This window comes from Aethalodelphis obliquidens, unplaced genomic scaffold (assembly GCF_003676395.1).
Source record: "Aethalodelphis obliquidens isolate GAN/ISIS:26980383/991018 unplaced genomic scaffold, ASM367639v1 scaffold100, whole genome shotgun sequence".
Taxonomy (NCBI): Eukaryota; Metazoa; Chordata; class Mammalia; order Artiodactyla; family Delphinidae; genus Aethalodelphis; species Aethalodelphis obliquidens.
In genome coordinates this window covers 2,181,105-2,204,054 of record NW_020838044.1, presented here as the reverse complement: position 1 = coordinate 2,204,054, position 22,950 = coordinate 2,181,105, and the positions used below count along the sequence as shown (strand labels likewise).

Sequence of the window (22,950 nt, the reverse complement as noted above, 5' to 3'; positions counted from 1 at the left end):
GGAATATTACCCAGCCATAAAAAGAAGCAAAATTGAGTTATTTGTAGTGAGGTGGATGGACCTAGAGACTGTCATACAGAGTGAAGTAAGTCAGAAAGAGAAAAATAAGTACCATATGCTAACATATATATATATACATATGGAATCTAAAAAAAAAAAAAAAAAAAGGTTCTGAAGAACCTAGGAGCAGAACAGGAATAAAGACACAGACCTAGAGAATGGCCTTGAGGATATGCGGAGAGAGAAGGGTAAGCTGGGATGAAGTGAGAGAGTGGCATGGACATATATACACTACCAAATGTAAAATAGATAGCTAGTGGGAAGCAGCCGCATAACACAGGGAGATCAGCTCAGTGCTTTGTGACCACCTAGAGGGGTGGGGTAGCGAGGGTGGGAGGGAGACACAAGAGGGAGGAGATATGGGGATATATGTATATGTATAGCTTATTCACTTTGTTATAAAGCAGAAACTAACACACCATTGTAAAGCAATTATACTTCAACAAAGATGTTAAGGAAAAAAAAAAAAAAAGAGAGAGTGGGTTCAAGTCCCAATCTAGGTTTTGGCTGGCTTCAAGCCCCATCTGAATTGCACGGTTTCAGTAAGAGCCCACGTGTGACACATTCTTATGTAAGCTTGATGCCAGGGAAGACTGTCCATGGCCTGTGAAGAGAGCTGGGTGGGTTGTTGACATTAATGCACACAAACTGGGTGGGGCCTTCTTCCTTCAGCAGTGATATAAGTGGCAGCAGCAGAGAGAGCCTGGGTCGCCTTGGCAAGTCACTGCCCAAACTGTACAACCATACGCAGGGAGCAGGGAGATAGAAATTTTTGCTGATTTGGTGCAGTGGACTGAACAATGTTCCCTCCACCTCCCCCCCAAGTTCATGTCCATCTGAAACCTCAGAATGTGACCTTATTTGGAATAGGGTCATTGCAGTTGTAATTAGTTAAGATGAGGTCACACTGGCCCTAACTTTAATAAGACTGGTATCTTTGTAAGAAGAGAGGATTATACATAAAGACCCCTAGGGAAGAAGTCCACGTGACCACAGAGGCAGAGACTGTAGTGATGCACCTGCAGGCCAAGGAATGCCACGGATTGCTGGGAGACCCAAGAATCTAGGAGAGAGGCATGGAACAGATGCTGCTTGATTTCAGACTTCTGGCCTCCTGGACTATGAGAGAATAAATTTTTGTTGTTGTAAGCCACCAAGTTTGTGGTACTTGGTTACAGCAGTCCTAGAAAGAAATTGATTCTGTGGCATGGGGATTCAAGAGAGCAATCTGAAAAGTAAGAAATGATGTGAATATTATTTGAATCCCAATCTGATAAATCAAGTTACGCTAGTCACAGCTTATTAAACAGCTGTCTTAGCTATTTGGATCAACAAGAAAATGCAGAAATGACATCTTATAGTATTTTTAGGGCTAAATTAGAGAAATGTGGGTTAGGTGATAATACAAGTATGAGGGTTGTCTGAGAGCTTCACACTCATTGGGATGGACTGATTAACGCTGACCCACAGAAGATTGCATGACTCTGTGCTTTTATCATGACTTGGATAAGACTTTGAATGTGTTCTTGTCAAATGTATAAGTAATACAAAGTTGGTAGGGATAATATGATAGATGACAGATCCCACGTTCAAATTAATCAGAATAGCTAGAATGATGAAACAAAGGCCCCGAGGTGACATTTTATGGGGAAAAATGTAAAGTGAAACCTTTAGTTTCCCAAAGTCAGTTGCAAGAATGAACAGGAGGTGACCTGGTTTGAGAACAATTCATGGGAAATATTCTGGAGATTTACAGTTGACGCTAGTTTAAAAGGCAGCAATGTGACATGGTTACTCAAAAAGGTAATAAAATTTTAGATCGCATTGATACAGCTGTACCAATAACAACTAACTCATTAATCAAGTTCCTTACAGATAGGTGAAAATGTTTTGAATATAGGTCATCAGAGTGTTTCCTGGGAAGACCAGACGATTAGTGACTTGCTGTGATACACAGGAGTAACGAAGTGAGTGTATTGGCGAGGGGAGGTAAGTGGTTTCTAGGAAAATGCTCAGCAGATATTAAATATGAAACAAGCAGCCTCAAGACTCCAAACTGTTCTTTCCCCATGCTGTCCTTCCACGCCGAGGAGTTGGAGGATCTGAAGCAGACCAGGCAGGAGATATGGGTGTGGCTACTGCCCCTCGCCGTCAAGGTAAACCAGAAGATAACCAGCGCCTGCAGAACTGCGAGAGTGCCCCAGGCCTGCCAGACTGAGCACTCCTCACTCCCCTTCCCCTGCAAAGGCTCTTGCGTCCCACACCAACCGCAAGGTATGCAGAGAAGGAAATTCTGGGGACAGTAGCTTCAGCTTAGCTACATCCATACCATGCAAATCCCACACCACATAGGAAAGACTATCTTTGAACTTTTCATTTAGAAATAATATTAGACTTACAAAATAACTGCCGAAAGAATTCCTGGATACCCTTCACCCAGCTTTCCCCTATGTTAACATCTGACGCAGGCAGAGTACAATGATCAAAACCGGAAAACTGAGACTTCCCTGGTGGCACAGTGGATAAGACTCCTCGCTCCCAGTGCAGGGGGCCCAGGTTCGATCCCTGGTCAGGGAACTAGATCCCACATGCGTGCCGCTGTTAAGAGTTCACATGCCGCAACTAAGAAGGCTGCCTGCTGCAACTAAGACCCGGTGCAACCAAGTAAATAAATAAATAAAAATAAAAGTAGCTTTCTGTTAAAAAAAAACAAAACAGAAAATTAACATTGATCCTATTAACTCATTTGCAGATCCTACTGAAGTTAGGTCATCTGTCCCACTCATCTCTCTTTTCTGTTCTAGAACCCGAGCCAGGCTCCCACATAGCAGTTAGTTGTCATGTTTCCTTGGTCTCCTTCAATCTGGAGCAGTTCATCAGCCTTCTGAAAGAATATGTGAGGGTAACTTTGACAAACCAGAAAATGTCTAGAGTGGTGAGCATCTGGAAAGCAAGAACCCTGAGGAACCGTTTGCCAGGACTGGAGCTGTCAGCCTAGAGAGGAGAAGTCTTAAGGGGACATGTTAGTTGTCTTTAAAGTTGTCTTCAAACACTGGAGGAGCCTCATGCAGAAGGTGGAGTAGACTTATTCTGTGTTACCCCAGGGAATGGAAATAGAACCAAGAGATGGTGTTACCAACACGAAGATTTCAGCTCGGTACCATGCAGAACATTCTATCAGTTAGTACCAACCAACCATACCCTGGACCTTGGCAGCACCGAGCTGGATCAGGACAGACAGATAGGCCTAAGTAACAAGAAGCCAGGTAGAGGCAGGGCAGGGGTAGGGTGGCAGAGCTGGAATAGCTGTAGGGCAGCTGGCCAGGGCCCTCTTGACTTTAGGATGTCAGCCCAGGGGAGAGAGCAGAGCAGACAGAGGCTTGACTGGCAGGCCCAGCGGAGAAGGTCGGGGAGGCAACAGCTAGAACAGAAAACGCCTCCTCTATCAGGTTTGCTGCCAAAGTCCACTGTTAATAGGCAACTTGAGGCATTGCCCGCAAACCTACCAGCAGGCCATCTGTCCAGTCTGTCTAGTCTGTCCACTCTCACAAGCTCTCTGACCTCTCAGGAGAGGGAGGGGCCCTGCAGGGTCAGAAATCATGTTCTTTGGACTGCGAGTTCCAAGTTGGGAGCAAAGGTACAGGGACCCATCTTTGGGGGTACTGAGGTGCTCTGGGGGCTGATAAGGTGCCAAATCCCTGGCATGCTGTGGCCACGTCCCCCTATCCAGCCACAGGTCTTATGTCTGTCTTGCCATTCATCCATCATCTGACCCTCCACCCATCCGTTTATACCTTCATCCATCAAGCCAACATTTGTCTAACTTCCACTAGGTGCCAGGTTCTGTGTTGGACACTGGGGGCATAATAATGAAAAACATCTTTCCTGCTCCCAAGGTGTTTATGGTTTAGCGGAAGGTGGGAGGATGGAGGTAATAAAACAATGAAGCTGTCACCGGGTGAAACACAGACTTCAGCTAAGGAAGTTTAGGTTTCCATTTAAAACTCACCCAATTGAGCAACTTCTAAGATGATTCAAAATCATCTGTAAGGAGTACAGAAAAGTTATTTGAATTTCCACAGGCAGTTTCAGATTTTACGTGAGTCACGAGAAATTCCTGGGACTGGAATCAGATTCAAAGAAATTCAATGTAATAAATATGTACCGTGCGCCAAGGAGGAGGAAAGGATTCACTACCCCAATCCCTCCCCTTTTTAGACTCAAGATTATGAGAACCTCTCTGATGAGCTGACATGTTGCTACCTAAGGACCACTGGTGGGAAGGGCCACCAAGAGCTGCCACCAGGAAGGCAGGGGCCTGTGAAGAGGTGGCTTGACCGTCGCCTCCTGAGCCAGTTGCCCTAGCAGGGTGAGCCTGTGTGTAGGAACCCAGGAGTGATGCTTTCTCGGTGGCTGGGCATGACACTGAGAGCAGGAGTGTCCTCCCTTGAAAAACCACCATGGCCTGTGCAGGGAACTGAACTGGGCGCCACTGTAGCCGTCAGCTGGGTGGGGCTGTCTGTGATCAATAGCCAATGTTCAGCAAAGGACCTGAGTTCCAGGCACTCCTCTGTCACTCACTGGCCCTCTGAGTTGGCAAGTCCCCAGTCATAAACTGGGGACATTATAATTCCCTTCTCAACAGAGTTGCTTAGAGGTTTAAAGACTAAATTGAGAGGTTATGTGGGAAGGCTCTCTGTTATAGAACAAGAGTGTGTTTCAGGAACCAGCTCTGGCCAGCATTTTCATATCCTTAGATGGGTAATCAAGCGTCACCTCCTACTAATTTTCACTTTGACCTTGGGTGAGAGAAATTGTTGACAGAACATTAAATCATCAATTGTTTTGTCCTATTTTAGACAGTAGCATTCTTTGCTTTTTTTTCTTTCAACCCAACATTTCTAAGCCTAACTTTGATGTAAAATGGGGTAACACAATGTCTCTTAACAGGGTGATCGTAAAAATTAAATGAGGTGTCACGTGTCTACCAAGAGGCAGGGCCCGGCGCAGGCTTCACATGTGAAATCAATCCTTGCTTCCCTCCCATCTTACTCAATCTTTAGCTTGAATGAGCACATGCAGAGCAGAACTCAAAAATAGTTAATAACAGCTAACATTAATTGAGCACTTACTATAAGCAGGCACTGTGTTATATGCCTTTTTTGTGTTATTTCATTTGATTCTCACGATAGCCCTATGGAAATTATGCAGTTACTAGCCCCATTTTACAGAAAGGAACGAGGAGCACAGAGAAGTTAAGTAACTTGGCCAAGAGCACACAGCTGGTGAATAATAGAGCCAGTGTACGAGCCCACACATCCTAGTCCCAGAGCGCTTGCTTCTGAGGGCTTGACTCTGCCGCCTCATTACTGGGGCGGAGACACAAATTCAGTTTCAACTCAGCTTGAAAGTTGAATAGTAATGAAATGTAGGTTACTTCTAATTTGTGCTAAACCTTGACCTAATGCGGCTTAGTTCCACCTGCTTTTCTCTGCCTATCAAAATCATCTCAGCTATGTGTTTCAGTCTGCTTGTCTCCCTTAATTTGTTTGTACTGCTCACCTAAGCCAGGAGTAATTTGACCTTTTACACTTCAATAGTGCTAAATGCTTCGCATGCCTGAAAGAGAGAGAGGGAAGGAGAGAGAGAAACAAGGTTAACATAATATCATGCATCATAAATAGCAGTCTGGGTCCAGCTGGGCATAAAAAAATCAGGGCAAATAGAGGGAAAAAAGGGAGGATTCTCTTTTGAGTAATAAATTTAGAAGCTAACATTTTGCCCCTGAGAGGCGCAGTGCAAAGTAAGAATTTGTCATATCAAAGAAGCCTGGAAATGATACAAACTGTGGCCCTAGATATGATCAGTATGAAACAGAAAGAGAAGTCTGATGCGGTCGGTACCAAGGTGGAAGATACAAGGAAGGAAAGACATATAAGCAGCCAGGAAACCAGGGTTGCCATGGAAACCCTCGATGCTGGAAATGCAGCTCAGAAGCACAAGGAAAGGGAGAGCCCAGGCCAAGGATGTGGGTGCGCAGGATTTACTTGAAGGGGGCTCTGCCTGGCTCTTTGTGCTGGTGTCGGAGCCCGGAAGTATCCTGGTTTTCATAAAAACTGGGATGAACTATCCCACATTTATGCTTTGGACACTCATCATACATCTGCCCCTTAGTGAGGGCCAGGCTACAAAGATGAACAAAGTCACACTTGGCCTCAGGAAGCTTACTATCTACTGGGACAGACAGACTGGCAGGCGTGTGATGGCCATGCTGTGTAATGGATACTTTTATGGACTTGGGAAAAGAGGTGCAAAGAGGGGGCAGGTCCAGGTCCAGGGAGGATGATATCTGGGCTGCAATTTGGAGAATGACGTGGTATTTTCCAGGTGGGTGGCACTGAGTGTCATCATCCCTGGCAGGGGAAACCTCATCTGCAGAGACACTGGAATCTGAGCTCGTTTGGCGTCTTCGGGAAAGCATGTTGTGGGGTATGATTGGAGCAGAGGGTCTGTGTGGGAACACAGTGAGAGATGGGGCTGGAAGGGTGGGTAGGAGTCAGATCACAGATTATGCCTTTTAGCTTATCCTGAAGATGCCTCTTGTCTCTGATGGATTGCTGAGAACCCTGAACACAGCAGACTTTGCCTGCCTGGGTGCTGCTGTGCTCAGGGGCAATACTTTTTAGTATTTTTCAAACTATAGGTCACAGCCCCCCTAGTGGATAATGAATTTTTTTAAAATAATGAAATAGACTAAAGCAGTGCCTTTTGCATGGATGGCCTGCTTTTTTTTTTTTTTTTAATTCCAATCTGTCATGGACTGATACTTTTGTAAAATACAAGACAATAAAAATTAATTACTAGAAAAAGGATCATGCTCTTAGATGTCACAGTAATGTCAAATTGCTACAAAAGTTTCTAAAAACACCTACTTTACTGAGATATAATTCACATATCATACAATTCACCCATCTACAGTGTACAAGCCAATGTTTTCAGTATATTCACAGAGTTGTGCAACCATCACCACAACCAATTTTAGAACATTTTCATCACTCCTGAAAGAGGCCTTCTACCCCTTAGCAGTTAATCCCCTTTTTCTTCCAGACCCCCTCTTCCCAGCCTTAGGCAGTCACTAATCTACTTCTATCTTTATAGATTTGCTTATTCTGGTCATTACATACAAATGGAAGCATGCAATAATGTGATCTTTTGTGACTGGCTTCTTTCTTTAGCATAATGTTTTCAAGGTACGTGCATGTTGTAGCATGTATCAGTACTTCAATTCTTTGTATTGCCAAATAGTATTCCATCATTGGAATATATCACGTTATTTATCCGTTCATCAGTTTACAGATATTTGGGTTGTTTCCATCTTTTGGCTATTACACATAATGCTGCTATGAACATTTAAGTACAAGTTTTTGTGTGAAGGTATGTTTTGATTTCTCTTGGGTATATACACCCAGGAGTAGACTTGCTGGGTCATATAACTCTATGTTTATCTTTTAAAGGAACTGCCATACTGTTTTCGATAGCAGCTGCACCAGTTTACATTCTCAATAGCAGTGTATGGAGGTTCCAATTTCTCCACATTTTCATCAACACTTATTACTGTAGCCATCCTAGTGGGTGTAAGTGACATCTCATTGTGGTTTGTGTTTGCATTTCCCTGATAGCTAATGATGTCAGGCATCTTTTCATGTGCTGTGCACTTAATTTCTGCATTTATTTCCTCCCTGGCTGCTGATAAGCAGTTCACAGACCACAATTCAAGTAACACTGGACTAGAAAATGTGAGTGCATTACATGGAGTGAGGTTACGTGTTATTTCAGAAAACTTCTGTGTCGGTTAGATACATGTGTTTATGTGTTCAGGACTGAGATAATAAAATGTATTTGTACTTCTTATTGTTTGAATCCCTTCCTGACATCCATATTCATGTAAAACGGCACAGGCCATCCTTGAAGAGGGACATTGTCCTTCCAAATATACCTCATGGCCAAGTGCCACTGCCTGAGCCCTGAGAAAATCTGACTGGCAGCTTCAAAATATGAAACTAATAAAAAAGGGCTTAAGTCCCAAACCAATTTAATTACTAAAATAGATCTACTGTTTTGAACTCAGTGAAACATTTCAAAAAATTTTTCGAAAGACTATTTCTGTTGTATTTTAATGCTCTGTTAATTTGATAAGAGTTTTTTAAAACTTGACTTTATTCCACGAAAATGTGATAGCTTAAAAGAGTTGGTTGGCTCTGCGGTATTACCAAAGGCAGGTTATGCCTCGGTGGAGGCATATTACACACCACTCATTTGTGTATGTGTTCACGTCTACGTGTACATGGGTGCACATGCAAATATCTTTGCTTCAACAGATGCTGCTGTTCACCCATGTTCATTGCAGCATTATTCACAATAGCCAAGTGGTAGAAGCTACCCAAGTGTCCACTGAAGGATAGAAGGGTTAGAAAACGTGATATAGACATACAGTGGAAAGTTATTCCGCCTTTTAAAAAAAAAAAGGAAATCCTGGCACATGCTACAGTATGGATGAAACTTGAAGACATGCTGCTAAATGAAATAAACCAGTCACAAAATGGCAAATCCTGTCTGGTTCCACTTAACATGACATATCTAAAGTACTCAAACTCATAGAGATAGAAAGTAGAATGATGACGGCCAGGGGCCGAGGGGAGGGGAAAATGGGGACCTGTTAGTCAATGGATACAGAGTCTCAGTTTTGCAATATGAAAAAGTTCTAAAGGTCTGTTGCATAATACTTAATACTACTGAACTGTATGCTTAAAGATTAAAATGGTAAATTTTATGTCATGTGTTTTTATACCATAATCTAAAATAAAATTAAAGATGATGCTACTTGGAGGCTACACCATTTAGCAGACAGAACTTGGGTGCTGGATTGACAAATCAGGATTTAAATCCTTACTCTACCTCTTCAGAGCTGTGCGACTTGGGTGAGCGACGTCAACCCTTGACACTTGAGTGCTTTCAACAGGAAAATAGCTAGTTCTTAGTGCCAGCAGGAGGGTTAGCTGGGAGTAAAGTGCCTGGTAGAAATTGAGGGGAGTCCAAAGAGCTGTGCCTTCCATGAGCAGTATACAACCTACGGCCCCCTCCCATTGCGCTCCTGTCTGTCTGTCTGTCTGTCTGTCCTTTGGTCTACCGGAGCCAGTTTGCAGAGATGTGGCGGTACTGCCGGGAGCTCCTGGTGCAATCACAGTGAGCCTCTCTCTGGGGACAACCTCCTGCTACCTAAACCTAAGTTATACCCTTGGAAAACAGGACTTTCTGTTCCTTGGGAAATTCTCTGAAGCTCTGAGGGATCCAGCCTTGGGGTTCCTTGTAAGAGTCTTTTACCAGCTCAGCCTGGCTTCCAGCCTCACAGAAGACAACCATAGACAAGTTGTGGGATTTTCGGTGTGTTCCAAGAGAAGCAGTGGGGACTTTCTGTACCCAGGAAAACTCCCCAGCCAGTCAAGGCCTCATCCCTTGGCTCAAGGCTTTGCTCTCATAAAACACACATTCCTGAGATCATACTAATACTCTTACAATTAAATAACTTTATAGTTTCCTAAGAGATTTCACATACAGAATATCCATCCAAACTTATCACAGACTGTGAGGTTGGGTTATCATCTCTGCTTTTACAGATGAACATTTTAATGAGCACCTACTTTATGTCAAGCCATTTTCTAGGCTCTTTCTTCCAAGTTATCTTCCTCTGTTTCACAAATGGCCCAGGAAGGACTCAGAGCCAGATCTTCCATACATGATGTTTCTCCCAGAGCACCTCAGCTGCCTTCTGAGTCACTGGTGAACCATCAGGCCCCTTGCAGAAAGCAGGTTTTACTGGGGCTAAGAGCACAGCAGGAAGGTACCTAAAAGAGACAGACCTGCTGGAGGAGAGTGCAGACAGGAGTGGTGAGATGAGGGGCCAAAGGAATGGGGAACCCAGGACTACAGTGGTCAAGACTCTGGGCCGGCCTGTCCTGCCTGAGTTTCCCAGGCTCTCTTGTTTTCTCTCCTCAGGACACCTCACCACAGAGCCCCTGCACCGTAGTGGGCAAGGTCACTGGCTCAGGAGGCAGACAGATCCGGCTCCAGTCTCTGCTAAGTCTTGGCCTCCCCATCAATACAATGGGGATAGTAAGAGCAGCTAGCTCTTAGGAGGCTGTGAGAGTTCCGAGAAATGATGTATTTACGAGAAGTGCTCAGCGCCACTCCTGCCACATGGAAGGAACTCAGTATATGCTGCCATGGTGCTTCGGCCCTGCCCTCCACAAGTTCCTGCATCCATTGCCACAGCAAGGCCCTCTTTTCTCACCCAGTCCCGCCCCCGCCAAACCCACACCCTTGAAAAAGCCACAGGGAACTGCGTAAGAACCAGAGAGCCAGCTGGAATGTGAGAGGAGCAGGCAGAGACAGAGAGCCCCTACCATCTCCTCCTCCTCCTGGAGGACAGGCTGACCCTCAGGCCCAGCCTCTCCTAAATCCAAACTCCCTCCTTCCTGTTTACGCTATCAGCATCCTGGCATTTAACTTGGCCCAGGGGAGAGAAGCTGTGGGTTCAGCCTTAGGAGCGGCAAAGACCCTGGCCTGGGAAAGCCACTGGTCCAAGTCTCCCAGTGGGGCCGTCCCATCCCGCAGACAGGCTCAGAGCAGAGGAGCTGAGAGTTGGCAGGCCGGGGGCAGGCGTCACAGGGCTCACACCACCCAGGGAGCATTCTGCACAAACGCCATCTTATGGGGCTTCCACCACCCTCCTGCTACTGCCGCAGGAAGTCACTAGTCCTTAGAAGTCCTGCCCCGCCCCCTCCCCCTATGCCCCCTCCCAGAGTCCCACTGCCTTGGAATTTTCTCACCCTGGGGGTGAGTGTCCCACCATGGCTGCCTTGCTGATATTTTTGAGGAGATGTTTAACTCACACCCCCTCCAACTTTGCATCTCCTCAGCAAGACTGCAAAGAAAGGGTCTTACTCCGGAGGTATCGTAACACAATGGGAAGACCGGGGGCTTTGCAGCCAACAGGCTGGCATTCAATCCTCAGCCATGCTATGTACTCAAAGTTCTCCGACCCCTTTGAACCTCAGTTTCCTCACATCTATAGTGACTCTGACGACACTTACTGCAGAAGGTTACCATGGAGATTAAATCAGATGACATGTGACAGTACCTACCACACTGGGTATGTATAAAAGGTGCTTGATAAATATTGTTTCCTCCCACATCTTCCAGAGGGAGCGTCATGGGCCCTAGCTTAGTCAATCGGCCAATTAGCATCCTGTACTTTTCAGAGTGTTATCTGGTGCTGTAGAAATGATTAGAGTGGGGAGGAGATATCGTCTCAGCCCTGGGGAAATTCCCAGATGGGTGAGGGAAACCATAATACATGCACTCTACTAGCAAACTAAGATGGTGCTACCGACACCTCCCTGGGATCCTGAGACATTCGGAGGCCACCACTGCTGCTCTCAGGGGCCCGGCCAGCATAGCTGCAAGGCATTGCTTTCTGATAAGCAGTGGAGGCTGCAATACTCATTTAGGGCACGCTCTCTTTTTGTTCCAGAGGAACTCCCCAGATGGGCCTGTTAACTACCTAAGGGCCTCTCTTGAAATGGAACTATGATTTCAAGAAGATTCTGACTGTGTCTATTGAAGGCAGAGTTGCAACTTTACGAACAAGGCTGCTGTAGACAAATGTGTTCTCACTAAGGAAGGGACAATGCTGATGAATGGCTATGGCAGTTCTCCTGTCCTTTTGCTCCCTGGGGGCCCTGGTGGTAGTGGCCATATGGGCCAGAAGCTGATGACTATCTTGTGAGAGGCTGTGTGAGACTCTGGGCACAAACACAGCTGCTATGGGACACAGGTGACAAAGTGAGGCACCGAAGTGGGAGACGCCAGCACCTCTGGTGGCTATTATGTCTATACCTTGCCCTCCTAATACGTCTTATATGAAGTAATTGCTGGTACATAGGAAAGCTGTTAATGGCAGAGTAGCCAAGAAAGGAGACCCAGGGACCAAACCACCTGAGTTTGGGGCAAACCACTGAACTTCCCTGTCTTAGTTTCCTTGTCAACAAAATGAGGATACTGGTCCCCTGCTCCCAGGAAATGCGTGTAGGGCACTTAGAATGGGGCCTGGTACAGGGCATGTTCTACAAAAGTGTCCACTGTTAGTCTTTAGCCACCTAAAATATTTGCCTTTCAGTGAATTCTCTCAGGTTTTCTAGGTCTGCAATTGTATCATCAGTAAATAATGAAAAACTGGCCAGTTCTCTTTTCATTATCCTACTTTCTATATGTTCTGCCTTATCTCACTGGCTATAACGTAGGCCCTTCTGGGGAATGGTAAAATCCATGCTGAATTTTCAAGCAGCTGGGGGAAGGGTGGATGTGAGACAAGAATAACCAGAAGCAGAGCGCCGGCTGGGAAGCTCTTGTAGTAAGTTAGCTATGACGTGAAGATGGTTCCGTGGTGGATGACACCCTAGAAAACAGGAAGGGGGGCTCCAGCTAAGAGACACTTTAGAATAAGAGTCGACCGGCGTTGATGGTGATACTGATCATAAAAGTAAATGACTAAAACTGACCATCAAAGCAATTCTATTATAATTGATTCATCTGAAAAGGAGGGAAAGAAAGGCAAAAATTCATAATCTTACTTTACGGTTAGTTTTGAGACAATGGATTTGGGAGAAGTTTGCATATACTTTTATGTTCTACTGTATCTCCACAGTTTGTCACAAGTTAGCTATTTCCGAAATACTTTACAATTCATTAATGTGTGTAAAAGTGTTTCTAGTTTAAAAGCAAACACACATTTTGCCTTATTTTGCCTTCACAAAATCCCTGTGGTAGATATTACTGAAGCATCGGATGTGAGGTACTATAACATAGTGGATAAAAACATGGCTCTGGTGTTTGAAACCTGGCTTACTAGCTGTGTGACCTCCGGTAAGTCACTTAACCTCTCTGTGCCTCAGTTCTGCATCTATAAGATGGAGATAATGATATGCTCCCTGTCATGGTGTGGTTTGGTGATAGAGTTAAGTACCTGTTATTACGAATATGGAACTTCAGGACTTGCAAAGCTCTCTTCCTTTCTTACCTGACCTTCTTTGAGGCTCATACACTTGTCACACATCCCCTTGCAATTCACACTGCCGTTGAACCATGGCCTGTCCTGTTACTGTGTGCCTGGTGAATGTGCCTCTGTCTTGAAACCCTGGTTCAGTCAGGAGGGTGGTGCTCCCCTGGGTGGTGAGTCTGAAGGCTCAGTATGGTCTTCAAGAGGGGAGATGTGTGAACCTGCTGGGTCCTGGAGGCATGACAGGGGCTCAGTTCCCATGCCCTGATTCCATAGCAGCCCCTCTGATTAGGGTGGCTGTAGAACCTACGGTGGTATTAAATAATTAGTCCAGGGCAGCAGGCCTGAGCCAGACCTGCCCTGGGCAACCAGGATGTGTGGTCACCCGGCCTATGAAGGAACCTTTTCCTCCCCACACCAAAGTCTTGGTCTCACGTCTCAGCCCGACGCTGGCCCTCTGCCCTTCTATCACACACGGGCACACACAAAACTCCACGATAGATTCTGTGCCAGGGCCTGTTCTCCTTGGTCACACCACCGAGGCATGCAGGGAGGAAAGACAAACAACGAAGGAATGGAAGGCAGAGACCACCAAGCACCTGCAGGTGCAGGCTCCAGCGCTCCCAGGCCATCGAGGGGCCCATGGGGAGGCTGGGGCTGGTGGGGAAGGAGAGGACCTCTGGGAGACGGAGGTTTGGGGGAGCAATCTGCAGGGGTGTCTGAGGAGGGACAGGGTGTGGTATGGAAGAGAAGGCCTGGCATGTGTGTAGGCAGACGCAGAAGCGGGTCAGGCCCACGGCAGAGCTGGGAACAGCTATGTAGCTCCCGTGGAAAATCCCAACCAGAGGCAAGAATTCCATTCAACAAGTGTTTACAGCACCTACTCAGTGCCAGGAAGAGGGCCAGGCTGAGTCCCTGGGCACGACCCTGCCCTGGCGCCACTGCGTGGCTGACGGAGGGGCCTCAAGGGCCACCGGAACAGATGAGGGGCTTAGAGAGGGTGCAGGAGCCAGGCCTGGGGCTGAGGCTCGCCTGGCTCTGGGCATGCCTCAGCCCTGGGGGGATCTGAACTCAGTAGCCAGCTGGGGCCCTACCCATGGCAAAGAACTGGTGAGTCACGGACCACCAGGGATACTGCCCAGGTTGAGGCAGGGTGAACGGGGGGGGTCAGAGGGAACTGAACTGGCTACCATAGTACACCATGGGGCAGGCGGCATGAGAAGAGGCGTCAACAGGCACTCAAGCTAAACAGGCCCTTTCCTTCCTTCCCAGAGGCAGCCCCAAAGCTGAGGATGCTGAGACTAAGGGGTGGGGTAGGGGAGGAGCAAGAGGCGCTCTGCCTGCGTCTCTCATCTGTTTCTCACTCTATCCTTTCCTCCACATCCTCACGGTTCCACTATGGCTCTAACCCACTCCTGGTTTCACTCACCTGGTGCCCCATTGCCACAGGGTCCCTGTCCCGCTGTGGGTACACTGGCCCTACCCTCTCATGCCTCATTGTCCCAGCACTCATGGCCGGAAGACCAGAAGTAACACTAGAACGTGCTCCAGTTCTAGATTCAGGCTTCCCGTCCCCTTGCCTCCAAGCTCTCCACAGCAGGCCCCTGAGACCATGGGCAGGCAGCGGCTGATCCCCCAAAAAGTGACCCCACAGAAAGTATGGTGAAAGTCAAAAACACTAGCCTGCCTGGGTGAGAGCAACCTTCTGTGGCAATTCCCCAGGAAATGGCACCCCAAAAGGTCCATGCAGAAGTGGGCTACTGCTGAGGTGCTATCTCAAGAGGACCTCGAGTTTGCAGAGCTACTGACAGCTTGCAAAGCACTGTCACAGCTGATCTTTACAGAAACCCCAGCGCCACCATGATCCCATTGTACAGATGAGGAAACTGAGGCTCAGGGATGTTAACTGCCCAGCCCAACCTGGGCAGCTAAGTGGTAAAACCTGGACTGGAACTCAGGCCTGTCACATTCCGGGCCCCACACTCTTTACATTAGACCAACATCCTCTCTCTTCACCCGATGAAGAGTCCAGATGATGGGTTGGTGATTTCTTCCCCGTCTAAGACAGTCACCCCTGCTTATTTACATCCTGGCATTCAGCACGCTGCAGGGATTCCCTCCCTGTGCCTCCTTTAGTTACTGCCACCCTGGTAGGTCCCTGCCTTTTGCCTAGAAGGTCCTTTCCCATTTTCTCTTTGAAGCCAGTCCCTATCCTTTCTTTCTTTTTTAAGATTTTTTTTTTTTTGGATGTGGACCATTTTTAAAGTCTTTATCGAATTTGCAACAATATTGGTTCTGTTTTTTTAATGCTTTGGTTTTTTGGCCCTGAGGCATGTGGGAATTTAGCTCCCCGACCAGGTATTCAACCCGCACCCCCTGCATTGGAAAGCGAAGTCTTAACCACCGGACTACCAGGAAGTTCCACTACCCATTCTTTAAGAAAAATCACCTCCTCCGTGAAGCCCTCCCCATCGTGACTGAGCAGAGCCAACCCCTCTCTCAGGGCCGCCACATCTCTATGCCCCTGGACCTCTGCAGGTTATGATGTCGACCCACCACATGAGAATCAAACACCTGTGTACCTGCGCCCTCCACCTCCACCTCCAGCAAAGGGGCACTGCTCCCCATTCTCCTCAGTGGCTGTTTATGGAAGGAAGGAAGGTGGGAGAGAAGGAAGGAAGGAAGGAAGGAAGGTTGGCTGTCCAGGGTGACTGGTCTTGTGTCAGTAAGAAGGAACTTGCATCAGGAGGGCACCCTGTCATCCTGAGAGAATGGAGAAGCTGAGGCCAGGAGAAAGAGTGACTTCACTGGCCCTCAAGCCACCCGAGGGTCACATGTCCTCCTCGTTTCTGGCCCTCCCCCGTGAGGACTCTACTCAGCAAACCCCTCGGCTCCACCCACTCCTGGTTGCTTTACTCAGGGAAGGGACAGCTCACGCAGTCAGTCATCTTTCCTACCTCAGCCCTTTTTTTCCACTGTCTGTGGAATCTCCCTAAAGCCACCCTCACCCTCGTCCCTGTACCCCCACCCCCAGAGAGGAAAGGGGGAGCCCCGAGAGAGGTCCCTCAGACCTCCCTCCCACCCTCAGATGGAGCCGGGGGGCAGCCAAGCCTGAACCAGGGGCTCACTCTGACCTTTGGGGCCCCGTGTTTAATAAAGACAATGGCACCAGCAGTCCTCCTGCCCTCCCTCCCTCAAGCCCAAGGCCAACACCCCAGCCCTCTGCTCTACAGAGCCAGCCCACTCCCATGTGGGACCCTCAGAAGATAGCTCCATGGAGCCCCATGAGGCTTCCCCAGATTGCTGTCCAGACCTCCTGGGTGTCAGAGCCTCAGACAGCCCCTGCCTGCACGGTCATGCTCCCCACTCTCCCACCCCTGGGTCCTACCGTTAGACTCCATTCCTCTGACGGAGCCCACGCCTTCAGCTACCTTCCTGGGAAGGCCGGCTGATCCTGGTTGGTTATTTAATCTCTTTGCCGAGCCACCTGACAGAGGTGGAGCCTACTGGAAAAGGCAGGTCTGGAGGAGGGTGCTGGCTCCTGGACGTGGCGTCAAGATCAAGAGTGGCCCCAGGACTCTCAGGCTGGGAGAGCCGGAAGCCAGTGCTATGCTGACCTGAGAGAGAAAGGAAATGAAAGCTTGACCTCCCAGTCCTGCCTCTGGGTACCCCTGGAGGCTAGGGCCCAGGGGAGGGGGCAGGGCATGACAAAGTTGGCACTGGAGGGGTTAACCTGGGCTGCCCAGCCGCGGTGCAGACAGAGGCTCCCGAACCTGGGCCTTCTGGGTTCAAGCAGAGATGGAACCAAGGCTGGCCTGGGGCCTCTCAAGCCACAGCCTCCCCCAGCGCCTCCCAGCTCCTCTCCGTCACACCCACCCTTCCCTGAATCCTCATGGCAATCCCAGGAAGCTGCCGGTGCTGGCACAGGGTGCAGGCAACTGACTCATCCTCAAGAACGGCAGCCTCGTCAACCGCGCTTGCACCCGTCACATCTGCCCTTTGCACCTGCCCAGCTCTCCAGCCAAACTGGTTGCTCCTGCTTAGGGGAAGATGAGCCATGTGACCCAGGCCAGGAAGGCTGCCCCGCTGGTCCCAGCTGCTCAGGGCACACATCATAGACTTCTTCCACGAAGTGTGGGGACACCCCGCCCTGACTGACACCTCCTAACTGTTCTCCCCACGCCACTCATGGCCACACTCAGCTTCCATGCCCAGGCCACCAGGCCCAGAAAGCACATGCCCGCCCCCCCCCAGGTCCTGACCAGCCACAGAGAAGAGGAAAGACAGGGCCACGTGGTCAGCCCCCCGGTTCATCCCCTTAAACATTCTCCCCACTGCCCTGGTGCCCAGACTCCTAGCCCTTGACCTTTTCCCTCTGTCCTGTTCTGTCCACCCTCCCCTTGGTGTCCCCAGAAGCTGGTCCCTTTTCCCAAATGGTCACGTTTACCTGCCTCACTTCCTCCTGGCAGGTGGCTCTGGGCCTGTGGGACGGTTTGGGGCTGCCGAGGCCATGATGACTCGACCCCTCATGGTCTCACTTCAAAGGCCAAAGTGTTCCAAGACCACCTGGGTTCCTCAAAAACACTGTCTAGTGCTATGGGACGGGACTCTTCTCTTGCACTCCCCCCTCAAACCCCATAGCCCGTGGTCCTCCCAGCAGGGTAGTCAGGGTGGAGAAGGGATGAACACGGGGTACAACACGCAGCAGAGTTACATCTGAGGCTCTGCTTACCGCTGACTGGCTGGGTGGCTCTGTGTAGACATCCTGGCAGAATGGATGCGTCTGTACTTTACCAACAGCAAAGATGCATGGGGGTGGGAGGCATGTCCATCACCCTGTGGGGTGGCTATTAGGAGGCCTGGAGGAGAGAAGGGGAGTCCGTCCTCTCCGTGCTCAGAACCAGCTGAAATGGATCTGCCCACCCTGCCTAAAGGGACAGTCAGAGCCAGACAGCAGGTCTGTGCCCAGACAGAGGTCACAGGACGAGGACAACACCGGGAGCTCTTATCCCCAGAAGCAACCCCAAGAAGATACATCTTTTCATTACATGCTCAGGCTTCCTGGGCTGCTGGCCAGGGTGCACTCAGCCCTCAGCCTCCTCTATGGGCCCAGCAGGAACGCTGCTTCCCTCTGCCCTGACCCTCTCTGGGGAAAGAGGAGCTCAGGGACTCCAGGACAGAGGAGAGGAGGCAGCAGACCTGCCGGGGCTGGACTTGGAGCCCTGGTCTCTGGGGTAGTGGGTGGGGGTGAGGGGAGAGCGATGAGGTCAGATCAATTTCCCTCACAACACACCCACTTGGGCTCTGCCAAGACCCGGATGGGGCTGAGGATGGGAGCAGCATCTGCTGCCGCCCTGGGACATCCAAACCCTCTGGTCTGGATTCTCTGAAGGCCAACTCGTTGGCCTGCTGTACCCAGCCAGTTACAAAGTGTATGAAGCAGTCCTGCCTAAGACAGTGGGGAGGGTGGGCTCTGTAGGGAGAGAACTAAAGAGGGGGGCCCATCCTCTCCTTCCCAAGGCACTCAGAAGGTTTTTTATGTGCTATTTTTGCAGGGCAAAAAAATGTCAGGCCTGTCCAGTTTGCAACCCTCTCGGCTGGTTTCATCTCCCAAGGATCCCAGCACCCACCACTCTCTGGCGGGTCCCAGGGGGCAGGGCTCCAACCTTCGGAGGAGTTTCCCACTGCCTGGTGCCCTGTCTTTTTAAGGTGGGCGACGACTCTGAGATGGGTCATTTTTAACCCCTGTTTAGCTAGTGAGGGAACAGAGTCTAGGGGAGAGGTGATAGCACATGAGTTGCAGAACACGAGGGTTGGATTTTGCTGTTTAGTGCTTGCTGCCTCTCTCAGGAAACCCAGGAAACCAACTTGGATTGTAGAGCAGTTATGCATTTATGAGGGGATTTCCCATATCAAAGCACGTCTAATCCCTTGGCTTAGAGAGGGGAAGTCTGGGATGCAGAGAGAGTAATGCCTCATCTCAAACCTGGGAGAGCCAGGACTGGGGGCCAGGTCTCCTCACTCAAGTTCTAAGCTCTGTTCATCTCAACCAGCCAGGCTGGCCCTGTGTGGGTGCAGCCAGTGTGGGCACTGGTCCTCTTCACCTCCCTGCTCAAGGTCACAGCCTTTGCAAAGCCCCAAACAGGAAGAGAAGATGGATGACACCAAGGTAGAGAGTATGGGGAGCGCTGGCCTCTACACGCCACTGCGGCCCTGACTGTGAGAAAGCTGGATGGCTCCCCTGCTGGTGAGCCCCAAGTCTCAGCCTAAGTCCTGCCCAAGACAGCTCACTTTGCCCAGAGAAAAGGCCTTGGCCACTGGCCAGATTAGCCTCCCCAGCTGGCTCCAGCCAGCAGCATTCTATAGGAGGGGAGAGTACACATCCTGGAGCCCTTCATCCTGGGTTCAAACCCCAGCTCAGCTACCTGATAACTGTGTGACCTTGGGCAAGTTCTTAACCTCTCTGTGCCTCAGTTTTCTCATCAATAAAATGAGGACAGTAATATAGTACTTACTACATAAGATAGTCATGAGAAATATATGAGTTAATACAAGTAAGGTGCTTAAGACAATGCCTGACACATTGTAAGAGTTACATAAGCAGTTGATTTATTATTACAATTATCTTACTGTCATTATTTTATGTCCCAAGAGAGACTATGGATAGCAGAGCAAGCAAAACCGAAATGCCCTTAGAGAGGTTCCATGGGAGGAAGGGAAGAGGCCTGTTATGCAAGGGACTGTCACCCTCCATGGGCAGATGGGTCATCAAGGGTGTTACATCAGGTGGAAATTGCCATTAATAGTAGTTCCCTCTTGGGCCAGTCACAAACCCACAGAACACGAGGGGGTGAGAAATTTTACTATTGTGGGAGTGAGAAATGTTACTACTGGGTAAATTCCATTTTTAGAAAGTGGGAAGTTATTTTGAGCAGAGGGTTGATGTTTGTTACATTTTTAATAGCCTCTGCACTCTAACAATACAGACACACAGGGGCTCTGAAGAGAAACCAGGGCACAGTGGGGTGTCTTGCTATGCTTCTGTGGTTGCTAGGCAAACCCTCTGGCCTCCCACCCCAGCTGAGTCCTAGTAGAGAGCCAAGGGTGGGCTCCACAGAACCCCACGATTCCTCATCCCAAGTGCCAGAGCCCCTTAGATGTCTCTGGGACTCTCTCAAGGGTATCCAGAGAAAGCAACCTTCTTTTCTTTTCAGCCTCAGCGGTGTCTAATTAGGCAGGCATATCAGCAGCGAAGAGTATTTTGTAGAGCTACACTTATGCCTCACTTTCTAAAGCTATGTTAGTTTCCTATGGCTACTGTAACAAATCATCATGAACTTGGTGGTTTAAAACAACAGAAATTTATTCTCTTATAGTCCTGGAGGCCAGAAGTCCAAAATCAGTATCACTGGGCCCAAATCAAGGTGTCCGTAGGGCTATCCTCCCTCCAGAGACTTTAAGAGAGAATCTGTTCTTTGCCTCTTGTAGCTCCTCATGGCTGCTGGCATTCCTTGGTTTGTGGCTGCATCACTCCAGGTCACATTGCCTTCTCCTCTTCTATCTGTGTCAAATTTCCCTCTGCCTCTCTCATGTAAGGACACTTGTGATTGCATTTAGAACCTATCTGGATAATCCAAAAGCATCCCTCCGTGTCAGGAGCCCCAGCTTAACCTTACGTCTGCTAAGAACTTTTTTCCATAGAAGGTAATATCTATAGTTTTCAAGGGATGAGGATCTGATATCTTCGAGGATCCTTATTCAGCCTACTAACCAAGCCAATGTCTCCCTCCAACAAAATCGAACAGCAGGTCACTGCTCAGCCCTGGCGTGCTTCCCTATCACTCTCTGCTTGGCACCATACACCAGGGTAAGAACAATTGAAAACTCAGCACTGATCTGATTGTCCTGCCCATCCTGGAGGTGTCTTGTATGGATCTACGAACAGGCCAGGCCTGGAGTTTCTGGGAGCAGTGGAGATGTTGAACTGCACGCTCAGGCAATAAGAGCTCCTGTAAGGCCTCCAGGTACCACCACAGAAGGAAAGAGGGAACTATAGACCAGATGCCAGGGCCATAAAAACTCAATAAAGAAATGGAAAAAAATAGAAAATGCTAATCCTTCAAGAATCCCAGCCTCCAGAGATAATAAAAAAATTGTTGTATAAAGTGATCTTCTTTCTAGAACTTTTTCTATTCAGGTAGACCCCTATACTTATAATTTTAGCATGCAGAAGTGGGATTATACTACTCGTCCTGTTCTTCAACCTGTTTTTTTCAATAAATGATATACTTGGGGTGCCTTTCATGGCAGTACACGTACCATTTCCTCCATGTTTCTAAAGGCTGCTGAGGATGGACCATGAGTAGTTACCCTATTGATGGGCAATTGAACTGTTTCTAATTTTTCAGCTGAAACAAATATGGTGAGATAATTCAGTGAGATATTAATATCTGACTTGCCCACGCTGCTACAGGAAGCTCACAAGATGGGGAGGCATTTTTCTCTCTCCTTCGCCCACCATCCCAACTCACGCCAAAGCAATCAAACCTTGGGTAGAAAAAAGTCAGGGCTTCCCTAACTCCTAGGCAGAATTAATAGGCCTTTGTTTTCTAAGACTGAGCCTCACAGAGACAAGGAGCCAGTTGTCAGAGAGGGGGAGGGGCTCTGTGTTTGTGGGGAGCTTCCACTACAAGCACACAAACATCTCCTATCCAACTGGCTTAGACAATAGAGAGAATGTATTGCTTCCTGTGTCAGAAAAGCCTAGGGGCTGAGTGGGGATTCAGGTGTAGTTTGATCCAGAGCTTCTTCATATCATTAGGTTCTGGTTCCGTTTTTCTGTGGTTCTTTTGGCTCAGTCCTGCTCTGTACATTAGCTTTGTCCACAGAATCATTTTCTTCCTTATAGTGAAAAGACCTAGAGCAGTTCAGGGCCCACATTCACGCATGACACTATTCATACAAAAAGAAAAATCTCTCTCCTAGACTCTGTCCAGCAAAACTCCTGAGATGCATCCTGACTGGACCAGCTTAGGTCATGAGCTCATCACTGAACCAATCACTGTGCTGGGGAGTCGGAATGTCCTGACAGATTTAGTCTAGGTCATGTCTCCCTCCACCCCGAGCTCTGCAGTTTCCAGAGGGTTTAAACCTCTGGAATTAGAGGAGCAGATGGCTTTCCCAAAGTAAGGGGATTTTTTCCAATAAAAATTAGGAGGTTGGGAAAGGGGAAATAGGGAGGAGTGGGAGCTGAGTAGGTAACCAGCAGGGGTACATGAGCATCGTTAAGAGTGAGTGGGCTCTAAGCGGCCTGGCTTAGGGAAAATCAGGTGGGTTTTCTGGGCTGTGTAACGCCCACACCCTGGTGCCTGTAGAGTCCCAAGGGGGCAGAGCCCAAGCACAAGTACGTGAGGAGCAACTTCACACCAGCTCCCCCAAAACGCACCATGAGCATCCTTATGTGTGAGCACGTACATGTACGCTAGGATAAATTCCTAGAAATAGAGCTGTTGGGACAAAGGGCTTACATATTCAAGTTTTAATAGACATTGCTAAGGCACCCTCCACAAAGGATTTACCCACGTCTCCTCCCAACAATACAGCCTATGAAAAGACCCAGTAACCCACCTCTTGTCAGTACATACTAAATATTACCCATCTTTCTAATGTTTGTATCCCAACAGAGTTAATTTCTTGTTTTAAAACTGTAAGGTAGAGTGAGCATCTTTACACACACACTTATTAACTAATTATAATTCCTCTTCTATGGATTACCT

At 48.4% G+C, this 22,950-nt stretch overlaps 1 long non-coding RNA gene across 1 annotated transcript in view; it reads right to left on the bottom strand.

Annotated features, from left to right (window-relative positions):
* The window catches only part of LOC113614585 (uncharacterized), a 30,535-nt gene extending 13,500 nt beyond the window's left edge, over positions 1-17,035 (bottom strand). The window contains exons 1-2 of the long non-coding RNA XR_003430680.1: positions 16,908-17,035; positions 16,563-16,791 (exon numbers count right to left, since the gene is read on the bottom strand). This is a non-coding gene — a long non-coding RNA (uncharacterized LOC113614585). The remainder of the gene's footprint in view (positions 1-16,562; positions 16,792-16,907) is intronic.
* Positions 17,036-22,950: the final 5,915 nt, after the last annotated feature.